Raw genomic sequence first — 23,464 nt, 5'->3', positions numbered from 1 at the left:
CTATTTTAAAAATCATTGGAAATTATAGAAATAAAATATGTAATAGTCAGCGTTTTTAAAAAGTAAATAGATCAGTTTAATAGCAGTTTGGCCCCACTTGAAGAGAGACGATTAACCTGAAAACATGTACGTAGCAAGAAACTCTACGTAGAGTTTAAGTATAGAGAGCTAAAAGGAATAAAAACTAAGAAAAGAGTGTAAGAAAGATATGGGTTACGTCATAAAGGCCTAATATAAGTGTAATTAAAGTCTCAGAAGTTGGAGCAGCCAGAAATGGGACAGAAACAATATTGAAAGATATTGTGGATAATTAAGGAAAAATCAGGATGATCTATCAAACCACCTGTGCAAGAAGATCTATGAACTCCAAGCAAGGTAAGGACAAGCAAACCACAGCCAAAACTGCTGAACACCAAAGACAGATGAAAAAATCATACCAGCACCAGATGGAAATTCCTATTACACCATCCAAAGATTGGGAGCTGAATTCTCAGCAAAAGCAATGAAAAAGAAAACACTGTTAAAGGGCTAAAGCAATATAATTTCCAACCGACTACACTCTACTCATCTCTGACAGAATATCTTTGAATGGAAAGTGAGGTGAAGACCTGACCAGATAAGCGGCACACCCTAACCAAAAGAAATGCAAAGGGTAACTCTTTAGGCAGAAGTTAAATGATCCCCAGGGAAACGTGGAAAATGAAGGGAGCAATGAAGAGCAAAGGATAGGTTAAATACGTGGTTAAGCCAAATAAAATATTACTATTGAAACAATAATAATAATGTCTATGTGATTTAAAATATGCGTTGAAGTAAAATTAATGCCAATAACTCAAAAATCAGGAGGAGAGTTAATGGAATTAAGATGTTCCAAAATTCTAGCACTGTCTAGGCAGGAGATGTAAAAAGTTCTAATTTATGTCAGAGTCTTTTGCACAGATTTTACAGACTACATAAAAGTAAAAACATATATATGTGTGTATATCAGAGTAGAGCCAAGACCTAAAACAATTATTCTTTCTGACAAGTCTCTAGTTTTTTTTTTATTGAGGTCATAATGGTTGATAACATTGTGAAATTTCAGTTGTACATTATTATTTGTCAGTCGCCATATATATGTGCCCCTTTACCGCTTATGCTCACCGCCCCAACCTCCTTCCCCTTGGTAACCACTAACCTGTTCTCTTTGTCCATGTGTTAGCTTATCTTCCAAATATGAGTGAAATCATACAGTGTTTGTCTTTCTCTGTCTGGCTTACTTCGCTAAACAGAATACCCTCAAGGTTCATCCATGTTGTTGCAAATGGGACGATTTTGTCTTTTTTGTATGGCTGAGTAGTATTCCATTGTATATATATACCACATCTTCTTTATCCATTCACCAGTCGATGGGCACTCTGGTTGCTTCCACGTCTTGGCTCTTGTGAATACTGCTGCAATGAACATAAGGGTGCATAAGTCTCTCTGAATTGTTGATTTCAAGTTCTTTGGATAAATACCCAGTAGTGGGATAGCTGGGTTGTATGCTATTCCTATTTTTAATTTTTTGAGAAATCTCCATACTGTTTTCCATAGTGGCTGCACCAGTTTGCATTCTCACCAGCAGTGAATGAGGGTTCCCTTTTCTCCACATTCTCTCCAACATTTGTTGTTTTTTGTCTTGGTGATTATAGCCATTCTAACAGGTGTAAGATGATATCTCCTTGTGGTTTTGATTTGTATTTCCCAGATGATTAGTGATGTTGAACATCTTTTCATGTGCCTGTTGGCCATCTGTATATCTTCTTTGGCAAAGATGTCTGTTCATATCCTCTGCCCATTTTTTGATCGGGTTGTTGGTTTTTTTGTTGTTAAGTTGTATGAGTTCTTTATATATCTTGGAGATTAACCCCTTGTCGCGTACATGATTTGCAAATATTTTCTCCCAGTTGGTGGGTTGTCTTTTCGTTTTGTTCATGGTTTCCTTTGCCTTGCAGAAGCTCTTTAGTCTGATGAAGTCCCATTTGTTTATTTTTTCTTTTGTTCCCCTTGCCTGAGTAGACATGGTATTTGAAAAGATCTTTCCAAGACCGATGTCAAAGAGTGTACTGCCTATATTTTCTTCTAGGAGTTTTAAGGTTTCCCATCTTACCTTCAAGTCTTTAATCCCTTTTGAGTTAATTTTTGTGTATGGCGAAAGACAATGGTCTACTTTCATTCTTTTGCATGTGGCTGTCCAGTTTTCCCAGCACCATTTATTGAAGAGACTTTCCGTTCTCCATTGTATGTTCTTGGCTCCTTTGTCAAAGATTAGCTGTCCGTGGACGTGTGGTTTTATTTCTGGGCTTTCAGTTCTGTTCCATTGATCTGTGTGTCTGTTTTTGTACCAGTACAATCCAGTTTTGATTACTATAGCTTTTTTCCTGTGTGAGGAAGATTAGCCCTGAGCTAACATCCGTTGCCAATCCTCCTCTTTTTGCTGAGGGAGATTAGCCCTGGGCTAACATCCGTGCCCATCTTCCTCTACTTTATAGGGGTCGCCGCCACAGCATGGCTTGACAAGTGGTGCGTCGGTGGGCGCCCAGGATCCAAACCTGCGAACCCAGGGCCGCTGAAGGGGAGCACGTGAATTTAACCGCTGCACCACATGGCCGGCCTCAGCTTTGCAGTGTATTTTGAAGTCAGGGATTGTGTTGCCTCCAGCTTTGTTCTTTTTTCTCAGGACTGCTTTAGCTATTCGGGGTCTCTTGTTGCCCCATACGAATTTTAGGATTCTTTGTTCTATTTCCGTGAAGAATGTCATTGGGATTCTGATTGGGATTCATTGAACTGGTAGATTGCTTCAGGTAGTATGAACATTAGTATAGACATTTTAACTATGTTTATTCTTCCAATCCATGTGCATGGAATCTCTTTCCATTTTTTTATGTCATCATCGATTTCCTTCAATAATATCTCATAATTTTCATTGTATATGTCTTTCACCTCCTTGGTTACATTTATTCCTAGATATTTATTCCTAGATTCTTTTTGTTGCGACTGCAAATGGGATTATATTCTTGAGTCCCCTTTCTGTTAGTTTGTTATTAGAGTATAGAAACTCCACTGATTTTTGTAAGTTGGTTTTGTACCCTGCAACTTTGCTGTAGTTGTTGATTATTTCTGATAGTTTTCCAATGGATTCTTTAAGGTTTTCTATATATAAAATCATGTTGTCTGCAAACAGCGAGAGTTTCACTTCTTCCTTGCCAATTTAGATACCCTTTATCTGTTTTTCTTGCCTAATTGCTCTTGCCAAACCCTCCAGTACTATGCTGAATAAGAGTGGTGAGAGTGGGCGCCCTTGTCTTGTTCCTGTTCTCAGAGGGATGGCTTTCAGTTTTTCCCCATTGAGGATCATGTTGGCTGTGGGTTTGTCATATATAGCCTTTATTACGTTGAGGTACTTTCCCTCTATATTCATTTTATTGAGAGTTTTTATGATAAATGGATGTTGGATCTTGTCAAATGCTTTCTCTGCACCTATTGAGATGATCATGCGCTTTTTATTCCTCATTTTGTTAATGTGGTGTATCACAATGATTGATTTGTGGATGTTGAACCATCCCTGCATCCATGGTATAAATCCCACTTGATCATAGTGTATGACCCTTTTAATGTATTGCCGCATTCGGTTTGCCAATATTTTGTTGAGGATTTTTGCATCTATGTTCATCAGCGATATTGTGCTTCTTTGTGTTGTCCTTGTCTGGCTTTGGGATCAGGGTGATGTTGGCCTCGTAGGATGAGTTAGGAGGCATTGTGTCTTCTTCAATTTTTCAGAATAGTTTGAGAAGATGGGTACTAAATCTTCTTTGAATGTGTGGCAGAATTCTCCAGAGGAGCCATCTGGTCTCGGACTTTCGTTTTTTGGGAGGTTTTTGATTACTGTTTTAATCTCTTTACTTGTGATCAGTCTAATCAGATTCTCTATTTCTTCTTGATTCAGGTTTGGGAGGTTGTATGATTCTGAGAATCTGTCCTTTTCTTCTAGGTTATCCAATTTGTTGGCATATAGTTTTTCATAGTATTCTCTTATAATCCTTTGTATTTCTGTGGTATACATTGTAATTTCTCCTCTTTCATTTCTGCTTTTATTTATGTGAGCCTTCTCTCTTTTTTTCTTGGTGAGTCGGGCCAAGGGTTTGTCAATTTTGTTTATCTTCTCAAAGAACCAGCTCTTAGTTTCATTGATCCTTTCTATTATTTTTTTAGTCTCTGTTTCATCTATTTCTGCTCTAATTTTTATTATTTCCCTCCTTCTGCTGACTTTGGCCTTTGTTTATTCATCTCTTTCTAGTTCAGTTAGGTGTAGTTTTAGATTATTTATTTGAGATTTTTCTTGTTTGTTGAGGTAGGCTTGTATTGCTATAAATTTCCCTCCTAGCACCACTTTTGCTGCATCCCATAAGAATTGGTATGTTGTGTTTTCATTCTCATTTGTCTCCAGGTATTTTTTTATTTCTCCATTGATTTCTTCATTGATCCAATGGTTGTTCAGTAGCATCTTGTTTAAACTGCACATATTTCTGCCTTTCCCAGCTTTTTTCTTGTAGTTGATTTCTAGTTTCATAGCGTTGTGGATGGAAAAGCTGCTTGATATGATTTCAATCTTCTTAAATTTATTGAGGCTTGCCTAGTGTCCCAACACATGGTCTATCTTTGAGAATGTTCCATGTGCACTTGAGAAGAATGTGTATTGTGCTGTTTTCAGATGGAATGCCCATCTGGTCCATCTGGTCTAGTGTTTCATTTAAGGCCACTGTTTCCTTGTTGACTTTCTGTCTGGATGATCTATCCATTGAGGTAAGTGGGGTGTTGAGGTGCCCTACTGTTACTGTGTTGCTGTCAATTTCTTCCTTTAGGTCTGTTAGTAGCTGCTTTATATACTTTGCTGCTCCTGTGTTAGGTGCACATAATTCATAAGTGTTACGTCCTCTTTGTGGAATGTCCCTTTCATCATTATATACTGCCTCTCTTTGTCTCTCTTTTTTATCTTGAAGCCTGCTTTGTCTGATATAAGTATGGCTACACCTGCTTTCTTTTGCTTGCCATTTGCCTGGAGTGTCATCTTCCATCCCTTCACTCTGAGCCTGTGTTTGTCTTTAGAGCTGAGAAGTGTTTCCTGGAGGCAGCATATTGTTGGGTCTTGAAAAATCTATTTTTCAAGGTTTCTCTTCTTCACCTTGTTCCAAATACTTAACGGCAGCTATGAAGGTGGCTGTGATCACAGCAAGTGTCACCACCAGCTTATTCAGGTCTGGCAGCAGAGCCATAGAGAGATACTCCAAGGCAGCCCACCCACGTCTCAGACTCCTAAGTGCCAGGTAGGAATAGATGCCCATGAAATGAAGAGTGTCAGGTGATCCCTCCCTTCCCAGTCATGGCTCTGCCACTCTTCAGCTCTGTGTCACTAGAAATGGTTTCTTGTGCTTGCTTTCCATCCCTCCATTCCATGGGCTAGATTTTACCAGACTCTGTTTGATGGTCATGGCCACAGGCCTCTGTCAATGGCTTTAAAGTGGTTGTCACGTTCACCTCACGCACGAGAGGTCCCCGGTTTGAAACCGAGCAGAAACAACCTCATTTTCCTGAAAGTTACCTTCAAGTTTGAAAAACAAAAAAAGGAGGAGAGCTGGCGTGGAGGTGCAGGCGCAGCTGCATTTTCGACTCACAAGAAACATGGGAGAGCTTCAATTACAACCTGGAAGCCTACTCAGCACTAGGAAACAAGCCTATTTTTTTTTTGTCTGTTCTGAGTTTGATTGGAGACCAGGACACAATCAGTTCGTCCAAGGAGGGCACAGGACTAGGCTGACTTCCCTTTACCTTTAGATCCAGAAATCCCCTAATGTTCTCATCTAGTGCCTAAATCTGCTCTACAGGCTGACAGCTATCATGTCTCTAAAAACCAAGAACTTCTTTCCTGTGAAGCACGCCTGGCTTTCCCTGATCCCAGTACACTTGCAGAACAGGTTGATTTGCGGGATGGAGTGACAGAAAACGAACAGAAGACTGCACTTGAGGCTCCAGACAAAGACACGTAGATGAAGTCTCATGCTCCACTGATTGAGCTGGTCTGGGCACGAAAAGGAGCCTGTACATGTGCCGTTATCAGGAGAGCCCCTTGAGCCAGTTCAGAGATCAAGGAGCAGACAGACTCTGCTCCTCACCCCCTGAGAGCCAAGTCTGAAACTTACTCAGAAGGACATTGAGGTTCAGAAAGAGAGCATGTCCTTGGCTCTGCCATCACAATGCAGAAGCTGGACTAGAATGGAACACAGACCAGTTTCCTCATTGTCAGGCCTCAGAGTCCAAAGCATTGCCCAGGCTGGAAGAGGTGAGGCGTGATGAACAGCATGGTAAGGGCTGGGAGCCTTGCACAGCTGCATTCAGCCCTGGGCCGCTGGGAATCGCCTCCACTTCTGCTCTCTGGGTCGCAGAAATCTAACCTTTACTTTCAGAATTTTCATCTGGAAAGACCAAATTAGAACCCTTGTGTGGCTCCCTGGTGGTCTGGGGCTAAGATTTGGTGCTTTCACTGCTACTCCCAGCTCGATTCCCGATCAAGGAAGTCTTTTGGAGACGTCTCCGCATGTAGGAGTCTTCCTCTCCATCCCCAGAGGTGTGGTGGGCCCCAAAGTCTAGATGCAGAGAAGAGCCTCTGTGCAGAGGCCGGGCCACAGGGTCGAAGGCATCTCCCAGGCTGGGAGAGGTGAGATGTGATGGGCAGCCTGCACTCTGTCTCCCTTGAACTCAGAAGCCTAATGTCTCACTTTCAGACTTTTCACCTAAAGAGAACTTGAACGTGAGTTTCAGTCGCTCCTTTAAAAGAAAAAAATAAAAATAATAAAAAAGAAAGAAAGAAAGGGAGAAGAGAAGAGAAGAAAAAAGAAACATTCAAAAAAGTTGCCAGAATAGTAACACCCTATTTCTTCCCCTAAATGCACCAGTTAACAATTTCCCACATTTGCTTGCTCACTCTCTCTCCACATACATGATTTCCCACATCCTTTGAGAGTAATTAAAGACATCTCAAGATCCTTAGTGTACCGCTGTTGCTCCTTTCCTTAGGCAGTGCCCCTCAAAACCAGGTGGAAGACTTTTCCTCCAAGGCCAGGGGAGGGCTTTGTCCTCTGGAGGAAGCCCCTCTTGCCCTTTCAGGAATCGGACACTTGTTCCCTTCAAGCTGTAGAGAAGCTTCAGGTGGAGTTTTATTCTGCTCTCCCGTTCTCCCCGATAGTGCTGGCCAGGCCAGCCCTGCACTTGTAGGAACTGCTTAGGTTGTCATCTCCCCAGCACCGGCTGCCCTCCGGACTCCTCCTGGTTGCTTTGGCCTGCAGTGGGGTCTTGGGTCAGTCTGAGCTCTAGAACTGCCCACCTCTTCAGGGAGACCCTTCAGGGAAGTGCAGCTGCCCCCTTGGCTCCTGCCTGGCTCTCTGTGCACTGCTGGGATCTTGAAGGGTTCTGACCCGACAAAAAGGTGAAGGATCCTTTCCTGTGGTGGGAGGATGAGGGGAGCAGGAGGAAAATGCATCAGGGGGAAGGGGAGAGTTCTCAAGAGCTTTCCAGAATTGTGCATCTGGTGCTGTCAGGTAGGCGGCTGTCCTGTGATAATGGTGCTTAGTCTTGTCTTGACCTAACCTTGACCTGGTGCTGGCTTCAGTCTGAGTCCAAGAAGACAGAGGCATCCTGACTTGTGCTCCATACTCAATTGTGCCTCTCCCCAAAGTGGGGTAGTGACTGAGCTTCTATTTCCAGGGTCTCAGTGAAGTCCAAAGATGCTATTGGTGGGGTTTCCCTTGTACTTCCTTTCTTGCTGAATCTGTAACTCAGGAAAAAAAAAAAAAGGTTTAGCTGTAGCGAAATTAGTGGTCTCTGTGCTAGTTACAAGAAAAAGATTCAAGTTGATAATAAGGATGAATCTTGAGTACTTTTAAACACTTTAAAGAATTTTAATAATTGACGTAGAATGGCATAGAAAATATTTATGTCATGTCACATTTCTAAAGATGACTCCTCATATGCATTAGACTGGTTTAATAATCTTGGTCTAAAAAGTACCCTATGTTGTCTTCCAGATTTTCTAATGACGTAGAAAATATTGGTAGCATAGTATTCTAGTTTATACAAGTCTTGGATTTATTTTCTCTTCAAAATCCTAACGACACTGAAGTGCCTAAATTTCCTATATTGGTTTTACTGGTGAAATGACCAAAGTTTAATTTCAATAAATATTAAATTTATAAAATTTTAAATTATATATTCCAGTAAATTATATACATTATGTAATATCTTCTAAATGTAGATTAAGTCTACTAATTCTAGAAATCACAGTGACTCAATTGTTCCGCTTGCAATTTTTGAGTACACGTTTTTAGGCATCATCTAAAATATGATTCCAGCACATATTTCTTTATGATGTGTCAACTCAATTTGTGAGTTTAAGATCTATCATTATCTTTAAGTTCTCTGACTGATATTAAATTGAGTTAATTAATGTATACTCTTTGCCCGGAGATTTTCTAACTAAGATAGAAATAACAAAACAGTGTGTTAATATAATGCCACTGCATATTTTTATAGGTTATAGAGTGCCATATGTTAACAGGTTAAGGGGAGGTGTGGGTACCCTTAGGGGATGTTGGTGAGCCCTGCCATCACTGTCACTTCAAGAAGTGTAAAACACATGCAATGTCTGCTCCAGGCAGTGAGGAGCCGTCACTGGACGCCTGCTGCTTTCCTGAGCTGCTTGTTTACTCAAGAAAAAGTTTTTCCTGTTTCTTGGTTTCCTGACTTCTAGATCTGAAGTCATCCATTTTCCCATTCTGCACCATGCTTCTCTCGTGGCGATCACCGCGAGTGCCCCTAGGCCAGGGCTGGCGGAAGCACCCTGGAAGGACATGAACTAGCTGTGCTCCCACATACCTGCCCCCCTTTTTGATGCCTCCAGATGTGGGCGCCACAGGGCAGGGACCTTGGGTTTGCTCAGGATGCAGCCTCTCTCTCAGAGCAGGGCCTGGCACCTAGTGAGCACCTAATAAACGCTTGATGATTGAAGGCATCTAATGGGAGGTTCTGGAAAGGTGAAAAGGAGAAGAAGAGAGTGGGTAAGATTGGGAGCAGCCTAGAAAATGAGGGACAGAGAGAGACAGACAGAGAGACACAGACACACATGTGGGGAGAGAGAGCGGGCGAGAATGTCCAGGAACCAGATTTAGTGTGGGAGAAATGTGAAGAGGTATGATGTCACTTGAAGGCAGACTGTGGTGCGTTACAGATGTATGTTATAAATCCTAAAGCAGTCGCTGAAATAACAAAGAGTTATAGCTAATAAGCCAACAAAGGAGAGAAAATGGAATCATATAGAAACCATGTAAACACTACAAAAGAGCAATTACTCTTCCGGGACTCTACCCTATAGAAATACTAGCACAGGGGGGCCGGCCCAATGGCATAGTGGTTAAGTTTGTGTCATTGGCCCGGGTTTCGCAGGTTCGGATCCCGGGCACAGACCTACCCATGGCTCATCAAGCCAAGCTGTGGCAGCATCCCACATACGAAATGGAGAAAGATGGGCACAGATGTTAGCTCAGGGCTAATCTCCCTCAGCAAAAAGAGGAGGATTGGCAATGGACGTTAGCTCAGAGCCAGTCTCCCTCACACACACACACACACACACAAAGAAAGAAATACCAGTACAAGTCGCCAAAGATATGTGTACAAGAATGATGACTACAGCATTATTTGTAACCATAAAGTCACAGAACCAACTTAATCTAAAAACTGTATGAAAAGGGTTAAATATGTGGATAGCCACATGCAAAAGAATGAAATTAGACCATTATCTTACAGCATACACAAAAATTAACTCAAAATGGATTGAAGACTTGAATGTAAGACCTGAAACCATAAAACTTCTAGAAGAAAGCATAAGCAGTATGCTCTTTGACATCAGTCTTAGCAGTATCTCTTTGAATACTGTGTTTCACCAGGCAAGGGAAACAAAAGAAAAAATAAACAAATGAGACTACAGCAAACTAAAAAAGCTTCTGCACGCAAAGGAAACCATCAACAAAACGAAAAGACAACCTACCGATTGGGAGAAGGTATTTGCAAATCACGTATCTGATAAAGGGTTAATATTCAAAATACGTAAAGAACTCATACAACTCAACAACAAAAAGACAAACAACCCTATTAAAAAACGGGAAGAGGCTCTGAACAGACATTTTTCCCAAGAAGATATACAGATGGCGAACAGGCACACGAAAAGATGTTCAACATCATTAATCATTAGAGAAATGCAAATCAAAACTACAATGAGGTATCACCTCACGCCCGTCAGAATGGCTATAACTGACAAGACAAGAAATAACAAGTGTTGGAGAGGATGTGGAGAAAAGGGAACCCTCATACACTGCTGGTGGGAATGTAAACTGGTGCAGCCACTATGGAAAACGGTATGGAGGTTCCTCAAAAAAATTAAGACTAGAACTACCATATCATCCAGCTATTCCACCACTGGGTATTTATCCAAAGAACACGAAAACACTAAGTCAAAAAGATATTTGCCCCCTCCCTCCCCCCATGTTCATTGCAACATTACTCACATAGCCAAGACTTGGAAACAACCTAAGTGCCCATCAATGAATGAGTGGATAATGAAGATGTGGTATACATACATAGAGTGGAATATTAGCCATAAAAAGAGATGAAACCGTGCCATTTGTGACAACATGGATAAACCTTGAGGGTACTATGCTAAGCGAAATAAGTCAGATGGAGAAAGGCAAATACCATATGATTTCATTCACAAGTGGAAGATAAAAACAACCACCACCACCACAAACAAACACGTAGATACAGAGATTGGATTGGTGGTTACCAGAGGGGAAGGAGGGAGGGAGGAGGAGGAAAGGGTTAATGGGGCATATGTGTACAGTGAGGACGGGATGGTAATTAGTCTTTGGGTGTGTAGTCTACACAGAAATCAAAATATAATCATGTACACCTAAAATTTATATAATGTTATAAACCAATTTTTTAAAAGAGGGGGGTCCTTTTTATAAATACTAGTACAAACCAACGGTGGAAGAAACTCCATTGTTACAAGGAATTCAGAGTAACGATGACGGTTCTACTCTTTCCAGGATTTCCGTATTCCCAGCGACCTGTTTTCCTCCCAAGCTCATCAGCGAGGATCCGTGATGATCTTATGATCTTGGCTTAAGTCCCCCTGTTGTGCACAAGACACAGAGGACAGGAGTGTAGTAGTGGAGGAGGGCTCTCTCCGCCTTTACGTGAGAGGATGTGCAGAGTAGAAACATCCTCAAACACTTTTACGTTCTAAAAAAAAAAAAAAAAATGCGCGATCCGTCCCGGCCTGGGCGCGAACCACCCAACTTTCGATTAACAGTCGAGCGCGCTAAACGACTGCGCCACAGGCACAAGCGGAGAGCGGTAGCGTCGTCCCGATGGAGGGAAAACAGTCATTCACCGCTAGGCGGAGCCACCCGCCCGTTGCAGAACAGCTGTGCGGGCGCGAGAGCCTCGAAAACCGGACGGATGGAGTCGACGCAGCGTGTTCGTCTCGTCTGTAACCCGTGCGTTGGGTGATTCCGAAGGCAGAACGGCGGTCGAATGGCCTCGCCCCGCCTTGCTCCACACCCGCCTCAGATGCGGGCGCCCGCGATCCGCCGGCCCTGAGCCGAGTGGGGCCCAAGGGAATCTGAACGGCCCCGTGGACTCTTGCGCTGGCTCTTCCCGTTTGCTCCGCCCTCACTCGACCAATCGTGCCGCTGGCGCTCCCCTCGCTCCACTTGGCTGCGGTCGGTTGGCGCAGGGAGCCGGAAACAGGGACAGGAGGGCTCAAAAGGGGCAAATGCAAAGAGGCGGGAAAGAGGAGGGGGAGGCGTGGGCGAAGACGAAGAGACTTCCCAGGAGGCCTGTGCAGAGGCGCGGGCCGGATTTGGGAAGTTGAGAATTTTGTTGTGGTTGTTGTTTTTAAGCTTGTATCAGAATTGGGGGAGCGGGGAGCGAGACGGAGAGCGGGCATCAAAGACAGATTTATAGGAATACCAAGAAATGTCCAAGAAAAACCAGCGCGGTTATCAGCATGATATTACGTCAAAAAGCATAGAGCAAGCAGCGAAGTCGCCACCGGAGCTGTGGCGCGCCGTGATCGTATAGTGGTTAGTACTCTGCGTTGTGGCCGCAGCAAGCTCGGTTCGAATCCGAGTCACGGCACCGTTGTCTCTCATGTCTGGCGTTTTGCTTTTACTTTGAATCCCGCCCCGGGCTGCGCCCCTTACCTGGGGGCCAGGGAGCAGACCCTTCCGCCGGCCACCAGGCGCGCGAGGAGGTCAGGAGAAGGGAAGGAAACCCTACAGTGCGCTAACCTGGGGACGGGGACGGGGACCGGGACATTCTCTGCTCCCGTGTCTGAGCAGAAGTAAACCGAAGTAATGGTTTATCTTCAGTGGTACTCCAAAACAGGAGCGTCCTTGATGCCTTATTGGTGAAAAATGTTGTTTCTGTGTTACTCAAAATCTAAAGGATCTTTAATGCCAGATAAAGTGTTTCATCAGAATAGTGAAGCCTCTTCCCGTACACCTACCTAGCTGGTTAAACCTTGGCTCCTGGGAATCTGCGCTCCGGGGACTTTTTCAATCCTTGGCTATTGTTCTCCTTAGAGCCGTCGTGTTAACCTCTCAGGTGCGGCGTATGCTCTCAAGGATTTTTAATGCCTGTCGGCAGCCCCTCGCGCGCCAAATGGTATCCGTCAGGATCCGACACCTGGAAGAACTCGACGGTAACCGCATAAATGATGATAACGGTGACTACATGACCCTCCGTCCTGACGACTCGGCTAGCGGAAACCGCGACTACGTGATTCTTCGGCCTGACTACATCAACAGCGGTAACCGAGAGTAAGGCTGTACTGGATGGTCATGCTCTAGGGGTAAGAGTGTGACCAAAAGGGAGGAGTTGTTAAAATCAAACACAAATGGAGATCAGACTTGAAAATTCCCTGAGCAGACAAACCAGTTTAGTCATACAAGCGAAAGCGAATTGAGCTTATTTTGCAAAGCAAGCGGAACTTAACTAGGGCCACTTCTTGTTAACACCTCTGAAAATCATAAACGAAACTTAAACCGTTCCCCAAAATTGATATGAGGTAACTGCTTTTAACCAATTCCCTATCACCAGTAAAAGTCTAATGTAATAGCCAATCACTGTGAAGAACGAACAGCCACTGCCTCCTCACCGTGTGAAATGCTTTATAACGATATACCTCTGAGCCTCATTCCATATTCGGTTTGAGCGCTCCTATTTCCCGAACTGTCTTTTGGTGCACAATAAACATTTACTAACTACTATTTCAGTGGCCCACTGGTTTCACTTCTGCTAGTTCTGAACTTTGGCAGTGCCTCAACATTTTCATCTGCCAGCCTGGGCCAAAAAGACAACTCCTCGCCACGCTGTTTTTGTCATAGAGTCCCACGGAAGGTCCCCAATTTGCTAAACTGATCTTCGGGTGCCATGTTGCAAATCGGAGGTTGAGGGAGAGCTGACTTTTTCTGCATATGAAAGAAGAGGAGGAAGAGGCAGAGTTATGCAGAGGGGGAAAATAGGCTGGAACCAGAAAACCGATTTTAGCGTCTGGCAGCGGACGTCATATTTTGGAGAAAGAGAAGAGACTGATGAGCGTATCCAGGGAAGAAGAACTTCAGTGGAAACAGCGGACACTTAAGGCCATTCTATGACGTTTTCCATTTGTTTTGTGTAATTCTTCTTCCTCATCGTTGTAGAAAAGGCGCAGGTGAGCTTGATATGTTTGTTTTGTGTTTTTGGAATGCCCGCTTAAGTAAAAATGCCTACCGTGCTTCAAATATTCATCCGGGAACCTTCTAGACTTCTCTTAGATTCCACCAGCTGTGCATTAGGAGTAGAATGGGCCCAACGTGGGGACTCTACGTGGGAAAGTGCCGTTAAAATTAAGGAGGTGAGAGAGGAATGAGACACTCTCAACAATCCTTACTTTTCTTACCGCAGAGGTTTTGCACATGCTTCACGCCGGATGGATCCTTTCTTCAAATGAGAGCAATCGAGAGAACAAAAAGTATTCAGTTTCATCCACAGAAATCTTGGTCAGGGAAGTTCAAGTACTACCGAGTGGGCGGACTGGGGATTGCCTCTTCACCGGTACCCGGGCCATCGTCGTCCGCTTTGACTACTTTGGCAAGCTGGAGACGGGACTCCACTCACCGTCAGCAGTCACGGGAGACCGCGGTTCCGGAGGAGGTCGGCTTCTCGGTAACTGTAGATTCCGAAACCTCGTAGGATTTTTCTTCTCTTCCCTTTAGTCCCTCCTCCGCCTACGCAATAAGAGAGGCTCCACCGCCTTTCCGTCCTGTCAGGACCCTTTCTGGATCCCTTCACAGAACTGAAGTGGGCACCTGGTTTCCTCTAGGTGTCCCTCCGGGCCTGGTTGTCTCCCAGGACGTAACTCCCGGCGGGCGGGACCAGGGGGAGGCCGGAAAGTTTCGTGCGGGAGTGGAGGTCGGGCACCGCGGGTGGGGCGCCACAATCAAACCGCCTTCTTCGCCGGGCACCGCGCACCTGCTCCTCGGGGATGCCGGGGGAAACCAAATAAAGTGGACTCTAAAGCTTCTCTGCAGGCTAAACCCAAAGAGGTGTGAAGGAGTGAGAGGAACCTCACGGATCGGAACCAGCCCTCTGCCTGCCTGGCCGGCGCAGACAGGCTCAAACGAGGCTGATTTCGTTGGACAGAACCAAAGAAAAGGCCTACCGACAGAAAACCCTGTGATCTCGAGATGAAAGTCTCAATTGCTAACGTCCAATTGAGCCGGGGGCCGAGAGTTGAATCGGCCCCTGCACCCTGATCAGGACAGTCGTCTGCACGAGCGCAGAGACCAGGAACAGGAGCGACTGTGCACATCGCCTCCGGTTCTCAACCCGGGGCGATTAGGGTCCCCGGTCCCCAGCCCCCAGCCCCCTAGTGTGACACTAGGCCTTGTCTGGAGACATTTTTGATGGCCACGCCTGGGGGAAAGGAGTGAGGGAGAGTTTTCCCGTGTCATCTAATCATCAAAGGCCAGGGATGTCACTAAACATCCTGCAGTCCACCGGCGGAGCCCTCCCGCACAAAAAATGATCCGACCCTACCTATCAACACTGCCGAGGTTGAGAGAACCCGGTGTAGATCAACGTCCCACACCTGACAGACGAGAAAACACGAATTCCTGACTAATTGGATGTGGGGTCTGAGGAAAACTCCGGCGACGGAGAGGACGCCTAGTTTTTTGGCCTGAGCGTAAGGAAGGGCCGAGTCGGCATCCACTAAGGTGGGAAAACTGCGGGTGCAGCAGGTTGCAGCGGGAAGATCCGGAACGCAGCTGAGGGCCGCCTTGAAAGGAGATTTGCTCGAAAGCGTTTTCCCTCCAGTCGTCTGTCTCCTTTCTTGCATCCATCTGAGTCCTTTTGGCGGGTGGAGATGCCGGGGTTTCGGTGCTCGGCCCCTTCTCACCCCGGGCGCCTCCCCTCCCACCTCCTCCCCGCCAACCTCGTCCACTCCCCGGCTATGGCGACCTTCCCTCGGGTCTCTGGGGGGCGGGGGCAGTTCTGAGGTGCCGCCTGGACGAGGCAACTCGCTCCGTGACTGGGACTGGTGGACCGGGCGGGCCTCGGGGTCCCTCGGTGCGTCGCCTGTGGGCTCCTTCTTTTGGAGAAAGCAGGGAGGGAACGGCTTAGGAAAGAATTCCTGGTAAGACGGGTGACCCCCTCCCAGGGGCCCAAGGCCTCCCAGTGCGCAGAGAAAAATGTCACTCTTGTCAGAAGCAAGGAAAAGAAACGATAGCCGTCAGCTCCCTGGTGGTCTAGTGGCTAGGATTCGGGGCTTTCACCGCCGCGGTGCGGGTTCGATTCCTGGCCAGGGAAACATTTTGCGCGGTCTGTCGTCTGTCCCCACGCACGAATCTTCCTTTCATCTGCTGTCGGGTCGTGCCCTGTGCTCCTCGCACCGAGTCTTCCACTCCCTCCAAGGAAGGGAGGCAATGGCGAGCCCCTTCTCAGGGCACACCGCTCTCGCTCATCTCCACGTCAGCCTTCCACAGCAGCGGCTTCACAGGGCTGCTATAAGCATCCTGCTCAGGTTTACACAGCCGTGCAGAGGGTCAAATCCCCGTGGGGCTGCACCCGAGCCCGCGCTCCTTGCTGCCCCAGCGACACAGATCAGGCTGAGCTCTCTGTAACGGAGACGAGGCCAAGCCGAGCCGGGCTGTTGGTTCGGACCCCGCAAATGGGCGGGCCGGCCGGCTGAGCCTCCCCAACCCAGTTCGCAGGTAAAATGCTTATGACGCCTTCGGAAAGAGGTGCCTGGAGGCGATACCCGCGAGGGTTGAGGGGAAGGCGGGGGCTGTCCTGTTTGTAAATCAAGCGGCGGCGGAGGGAGCTGATGTTCACTGACCCAACAAAGGCAGCACGTGAAGTATGCGCAAAAGGGAAAACTGTCGCTGCTGCCGTAAGCAGAACGCAGGGGTCAAAATCGGCGCCAGAATGTCAAAACAATGGTACCACAGTCAAACCCCACAACTTCTACGACGGCTGTTGCATTTAAACTGCGTAGACTCCACCAGACCCTGCGCACGTTCTCCCTTTTCCTTTCCACACTTGCTGCGAAGGCCTGTGAAAAGACAAGCCACAGCCTGAGAGAAAATATCTGCAAAGCATATCTGATTAAGGACTTGTATCCAAAATATGCAAAGAACTCTAAAACTCAACAATCAGAAAAATTTAAGAACCCAATTAAAAAATGGGCGAAAGATCTGAACAGACACCTCAGCAAAGAAGACATACAGGTATACAGATGTACAGATGACAATTAAGTATACGAAAAGATGCTCAACATCGTATGTCATTAGGGAATTGCAAATGAAAACAACAATGGGATACCACTACACACCTGTTAGAATGGCTAAATCCAAAAAACTAACAATACCAAATGCTGGTGAATTGTGGAGCAATGGAAGCCATCGTTTGTTGCTTGTGGGAAAGCAAAGTGATACAGCCACTTGGGCAGCGAGTTTGGCAGTTTCTTACAAAGCTAAACATAGTCTTACCACGTGATCCAGCAATCGTGCTCGTAGGTATTTACCGAAATTTGTTGAAAACTTACGTCCATACAGAAATTCGCACACGAATATTTATAACAGCTGTATTCATAATTGCCCCAATCTGGAAGCAACCAAGATATCCTTTAATAGGTGAATGGATTGAACAAACCATGGAATAGTATTAAGCAGTAACAAGAAATGGACCACCACGAAAGGCGTGAAAGAACCTGACATTCGTATTGCTAAGTGAAAGAAGCCAATCTGAAAAGACCACACGCTGTGTGATTCCAACTATACGACATTGTGGAAAAGGCAAAGCTATAGAGACGGTAAAAAAAGATCAGTGGTTGCCCGGACTTGGAGGGGAAGGCGGGAAAAATGATTAAGGGGAGGACAGGGGATTTTTTAGGGCATCAAAAGTACTCTGTACGACACAGTAATGGTGGATACGTGACGTGATCGATTTGTCAAAACTCATGGAACTGAAAAAGAGAGGGAACCTTAATGTAAACTATGAACTTTAGTTAATCGGAACCTATCAACATTGGTCCATTCATTGTAACAAATGTATCATATAAATGCAAGATGTTAATAATAGGGGAAACTGTGAGCAGGGAAGGAGGGACTATGAGAACTCTCTTTGCTATCTGCTCAGTGTTTTTGTAATCCGAAAACAGTCCTAAAAATAAAGTGTATTAATTAATACAAAAACAAAGATCTCCTGACCAGAAGATTTGACTGGTGGAGTGTAAAACAAAAAGGCACGATAAAAATGATTTTCTTGTAGGTGTGACTCTCCACTTGGGGCTCATCCTTGTCCTTAATTTTACCAAGACCAGCAAACTAGGGCCTACATCCACAGGAAGGTCAGAGGCTCCACTACCCAGCTCCCCTCATCTCGACAGGAATTCCTCCCCACAACATCCCCCTTCCCTGGGCCCCTAATGCCTCTCCCAGCGCAACTTCTGTCCTTCAGTGACCTTCTTTCTTGATCCCCACTCCATAGTGCCATGTAGCCAAAGGATAGGACAGGAAAAAAGATAAGAATAACAATGGTTTTGGTTTCAAGTATTCCAAACCTCAGAGAGCCACCAGATCCCCTTGTGGCTTCAAAGACATGCTCTGGCCAGGTGGTGGCTGCGCTGCAGGTCAAGCACTGAAGCACGGGTGATCATTTCAGGGCCTGGGAGCGCTGCATAACCCCTGTTTAGACCAGTTCCTCAATATCTTCTGCCCCCGGAATTAACTCAAGGGGTATAGTTGCCATTTTCCTCCCCTTACCTCTGCTGCCAGTGCGCGCGGAGGGCGGGGGGGGGGGGCGCAGAAACCAGGTGTCTTGCCTGTGCAAAAGAGAGCACAGCAGAGACAGGTGTGCTTTGGCCAGGGATCGAACCCAGGTCTCCCACATGGGAGGGGAGAATTCTGCCATTGAACCACCAACGCCGCACGCTTTACCTCCAGGGTGGGATTCATCAGGAAGAGTTTCAGGAAGGACTTTGAAAACACAGTTCTAAAAAGAAGTTTATACAGTCATCTTTGGTAGACATGCAGAACAGAGAGAAAAGACACCAGAGCACAGGCTTGCATAGGAGACTTACATCAGGCAACACTATAAAACTCTGGCATTCAAATCACAGTGCTAGAATTCAAATTCAGATCAAATTTCCCCAGTGATGATGCATTCTCTTTGCCCACTCATTGCTTGGTGCCTCCCAAACCCTTTCCTCTCAACCTTGAGACAAACACCAGTTCTTTCCCTGAACAGGCATTCAGGACTCAGTGACTGTTGGGGAGGCTCACGTTTGGAGATGCGCCTGAGTTACTCCAGAAGATCTGGGTGGTAATTGAGCTTCTCTCCTCCTATGCCTCTTTTGAGTCCTTGGAAAAGGGCAAGGATCAAAGGGTCCCGCTTTTAAACTCTTGTGTGTGAGAGAGACCTACACAAGGGTGAATAAGTGAAAAGTTCACTCTAACATTTCTTCCCTTTAACTACACCCTCTTCGGCCACTCAAGGAGGCCATGCCAGGGAAAAACAATTCGATTAGATTCTGGGTAGATGCTAGAATGTTACTCTTCTATCCAACATAAAACTTTTTTTTTTTTTTTTTTGCCCTTTGCTTTTGTCTGATATTCATATTTTCACTCTTTGATTCTTTTGTTTACAATTAGCCTGGTTCAGGCCAAGCACTAACCCACGCACAAGCACCCCAGGGCCCCAGAGCCTCTCTCCTCTGATGCCTCTTTTGAGTCCCTAGAAAAGTCCAAGGATCAAAATGATCCGCTTTCAAACTCTGGTGTCTTACAGAGACCTACACAAGAGTATAAGTATAATTTGCACTCCAGGATTTATTCCCCTCACCACACCACGCCATACCCTTCCCCTCCCCTATCTGGCTCTTGACTTTTTTTCAACTCTGAAGATCCACCCGAGATCCTTTTACTACCTTACACTCAAGCAGAACTTTATTCTTGATCACTGTATTCTCTACCCTTCCCAACTGCTCTGCTGGAGTTACTCTACTTTGTAGACTAATCATTCTGCTGCTGATCTTGCTCAATTTATTTTCTCGTTTGTCCGTGTGTGTGTGTGTGTGTGTGTGTGTGTGTGTGTGTGTTTGAGAGAGAGAGAGTTTCCTTATTTGCTTCTCTCCTTCTCTCCCTCTCTCTCTCTCTCTCTCTCTGTTTCCTTCATTGTTTAACAACCTTAGACTATAGAGTATGCTAGGTACTGTGCTACCTCTCGAGAATATTTTATTTACATCCACAACCTTGGTTTCCCAGGAAATATGAATCTTTTTCATATGCAAATATGTCTTTGGAAGACAGAGTCAAGTAAAATGTGGTCTCGTTAGAGCACAATTAATGCCGAAATAAAAGTGGACACATCACACACTCAATTCAGACAGTCAGGAAAGTCTTTCCAGAGGAAAAGACTTCTGAACTGAGACCTGAAGGATGAGGATGATTTTGAAGAAGGAAGAGGAAGTTGTGAGAGACCATCCCTTGTAGAGAGAATCAAGTACCTGAAAGTGAGAGCGTCCCTGACATGTCCAGTATTTCACTGTTGCTGGACTTGAGAATTGGCAAGACATATTCAGATGATGAGGATGGGGGAAGCCAGAGTACATGTCATGAAGGTATTAAGACATTTTAGTGAAGGAATACGGTGACACTAGGTGGTTTTAGGCTACATGTATGTCCATATTTAGGCTGTGGAAGGGTCACTCACGATGCAGTGTGGCAAGTGGATTGGAGTAGACTAGACTGGCTGTAGGGAGGCTGGCTCTTTATCTGGTTGTATTAATGGAGGTAAGAGTTGATGGATGGAAGAGTGCAGTCATAAAGCGGCAGTAAGGCAGTGGTGCAGACGACAAAGTTAAACACTATCTGTTGATTATACTGGACATGAATTTCTGTGCTGGGAAGATGAGAGAGTATATTCAAAGAGGGTAGCAAGATGTGGTTTGGGCAGCAGGGTGGTTGGTGGTGAGGGTAAGGATACCGGGCAGGGGTAGGAGCAGATTTGGATGTTGTTTTGGTGATTGATTGAAACACTCAGGACAGTGCACTACCATTTGGGAGACACTGTGCCTGGGTCTGATCGTAGAGTATTTGAGGTAGAGGGTGGTGTGTGATGCTGACAGGCAACTCACTGGTGTGTTGAGTTTTAGCATTCGTGACTCTGAGACACGTATGAGGCATTGACTTGTGAATTAGGAGTTGTGAGTTGGAAGTGCAGGTTTGCAGTTTAGAAAGATGTGGGAATCAACGTAGATCTGGTTGATGTAGGTGGTAATTGAAAGCATGTTGACCAGAGCTGGTGTGTGTGTCTTGAGTGCTGGGCCGAGGGCAGATAGAGCCAAAGTTCTTCCAGGTCAAGGTGTTGGTTGTTTTCCTTGTTGAGCCCAAGTTTATGACTCTGCCTCCACCTAGCTTGGCTTCTTAGCAAGAGAAGCATGATTGCACATCTGCAGCTCCCCGTCTTCCAAAAAGTCGCAATGATTCCTAGTCTCAACACGTAGGGGAGCTCTCCAGGTTCCTTTCTTCAGTTTAATTTCCCCAGGGATAATTGGGGAAAGAAATCTCTCTGTATTTCAGTTTCATCAAAGGACCGATATGTTAACATTTCAACCATCAATATTTTTCGAAATCTTAGTCTGCTCCTTATATAACCGATACACTAAAGCCTAGGCTTCATATGCATCTCAGAGTCACAAATGCTAAAACTCAGCGCAACAGGGAGTCCAATTTAGGAGATTAGATCCTCCCAAACAATTAAACATTGAGTGCAAACTTAATATGAATTAATCTTTTAATAATTATGATCTATCACATATCCATCCAAATGCTTTGAACACCTTGAAAAGCAGACACACGCTACCGTTACGATGATTATGAGTCTGACTCATTATTCTTGTACAAAAAAAAACAGCTACAAAGAACTAATCCCATTGCCAAAAACGTGTCTCCTCGTTATCTCTATTTTGATTTTGGCCCTTTCTTTCTTCCACTTCCAATCTAACTCTGCTTCTGCTTCTTATTTCTTCCCCGGATTAGAATTTTACTTACCTGACCTAGCAAGTTAGATTACTTTCTCAGACTCTCTAAGGCAACAGTTTGAGGTTGACTCTTGGCGGTTTAGAGTCGTAAACAAGGGATCTGGATGAATTTCCAATGTTTTTCTGCAGGGGTCTGTTACACAGTTGGAAAGAGCCTTTTTCAGAATTAAAATATCTGACAAAACAGATATTTTCATATTTTAATTTGAACGTCCCCACTTTATGTTGTTGCCTGACATAAGTAAGCCTCTTTCCCAAGCCTTTGCTTCCAGTGCCTTTCTGTTTGTTAGCTCTGTCCAAAGACAACTGTGTAAAGCTACTTTGGAACTTTTTTGTTTCCTGGCCTCCCAGCCTTTGGTCTCGGTAGAGATTCTTTCTAGAGATCCATCATGAGCAACGCCAACGGGAAGCATTGGTGGTTCAGTGGTAGAATTCTCGCCTCCCACGCGGGTGACCCGGGTTCGATTCCCGGCCAATGCATCACGTCAGTACCTCCTTTTACTCACCCTGTCAGTTGTCATTTTGTGGTTCTGGCCACCAGGAGTGGGAAAATGAGAACTAAAAGCCATAGTTCAGTTCTGAGCAGAGCACAGTAAGGAGTCGATCTAAACCAGGACTTGGCAGAGCCCTGGGGCACTGAGGTGCTCGCGTGTATGGAGTAGCATCTGGCGTGGGGCAGAGGAACCACCTCGCTCTCGAGTTCCTACCTTTCAACCCGCAAATGTTTCCGGTGGGTCTGCGATTTTGCATATTTGGACCTAAGACCATTGTTACTTTCAGCCTTTCTCCTGGAAGATCCCAGGAACCCAAAGAGCCATCAGGTCACTGAATCGCGTCCGGGGCCTTGGGCTCACCGCCGGACCACGTCTCACCGTGGAGCGAGGATCAAGAGATGAAGGTCCTGGAAGGAGAACAGCCGCGGGCCCCGGAGGACACCCCAGTGGCGGGGAAGGCGTCGGAGGCCCAAGGAAGGGGGAGGCGCGTGGAGAGGAACCCGTGTGGACAGGAGGGGAGCTGCGGAGAGGGGACCTCGCGCAGAGGTGGCGAGAGGCTCCTGGGGTCTGTACACCAGACACCGTGAACCGAATTTATTCACTTGGTCAGCCACCGCGCCTCCGCGTGTCCCGTGGGCCCATCGATGTTCAGGGAAGGATTCCGTGCAGCTGGCAACGTGTGTCAACAGGTGTGAGCCCGAAAATTGTATTTTTAAGAAGGGAAAACGAACTACAGAATCTGGGAACTGTTTATCCGGTTTTGTTTTATGCCACTTGCACGGTCCTTCGAAAGCCTTGCGATTTGAGGGTACTGGGCGGGGTAGGGTGGGGCGGGGATGACTGCATTACAGAGACTACCGGTGATTAATTTTTCTCCAAAAATCTTGGGAGGATTCCCGTACCTAACTGTAGTTTCACATCGAAGATCAGTGACATTTGGGGAGTTTTTATTCTTTCTGTTTTAAAGATAAACTTGATTTATTCAATTTCAAGAGTTTCCCTCTTCCGAGATTGTCTTTCTACATTTTGAGTATGAAACAATGGCGGTACTATGTTGGAACCATCGAAGTTGTTGCATTCATTTCTTTATTTTTAAATTCTCTTGGAAATCTGAAATTTTAATGAATAAATTCTGAACTGTGATACACAATTTCTTGTTTTTGAATATTTCTCTCTCAACAGGAATCAGGATTTAGATGGTGGGGGTCGGGAGGAGTAGGAGTTCTGACCAAGTAAAGGAAAATGCTGGATTGCT

General features: G+C 45.5%; 2 non-coding genes across 2 annotated transcripts; both read left to right on the top strand.

Moving 5' to 3' along the window:
• Positions 1 to 12,195: 12,195 nt before the first annotated feature.
• On the top strand, positions 12,196 to 12,267 carry TRNAH-GUG (transfer RNA histidin (anticodon GUG)). Its single transcript has one exon. It is a non-coding gene; the product is annotated as a tRNA-His (tRNA).
• A 9,857-nt stretch (positions 12,268 to 22,124) lies between these two features.
• On the top strand, positions 22,125 to 22,195 carry TRNAG-CCC (transfer RNA glycine (anticodon CCC)). The gene has a single exon. It is a non-coding gene; the product is annotated as a tRNA-Gly (tRNA).
• Positions 22,196 to 23,464: the final 1,269 nt, after the last annotated feature.

Source organism: Diceros bicornis, chromosome 4 (assembly GCF_020826845.1).
Source record: "Diceros bicornis minor isolate mBicDic1 chromosome 4, mDicBic1.mat.cur, whole genome shotgun sequence".
In the NCBI taxonomy this organism is placed as follows: domain Eukaryota; kingdom Metazoa; phylum Chordata; class Mammalia; order Perissodactyla; family Rhinocerotidae; genus Diceros; species Diceros bicornis.
The sequence above is the reverse complement of the archived record's forward strand: the minus strand, read 5'-3'. Positions and strand labels throughout refer to the sequence as shown.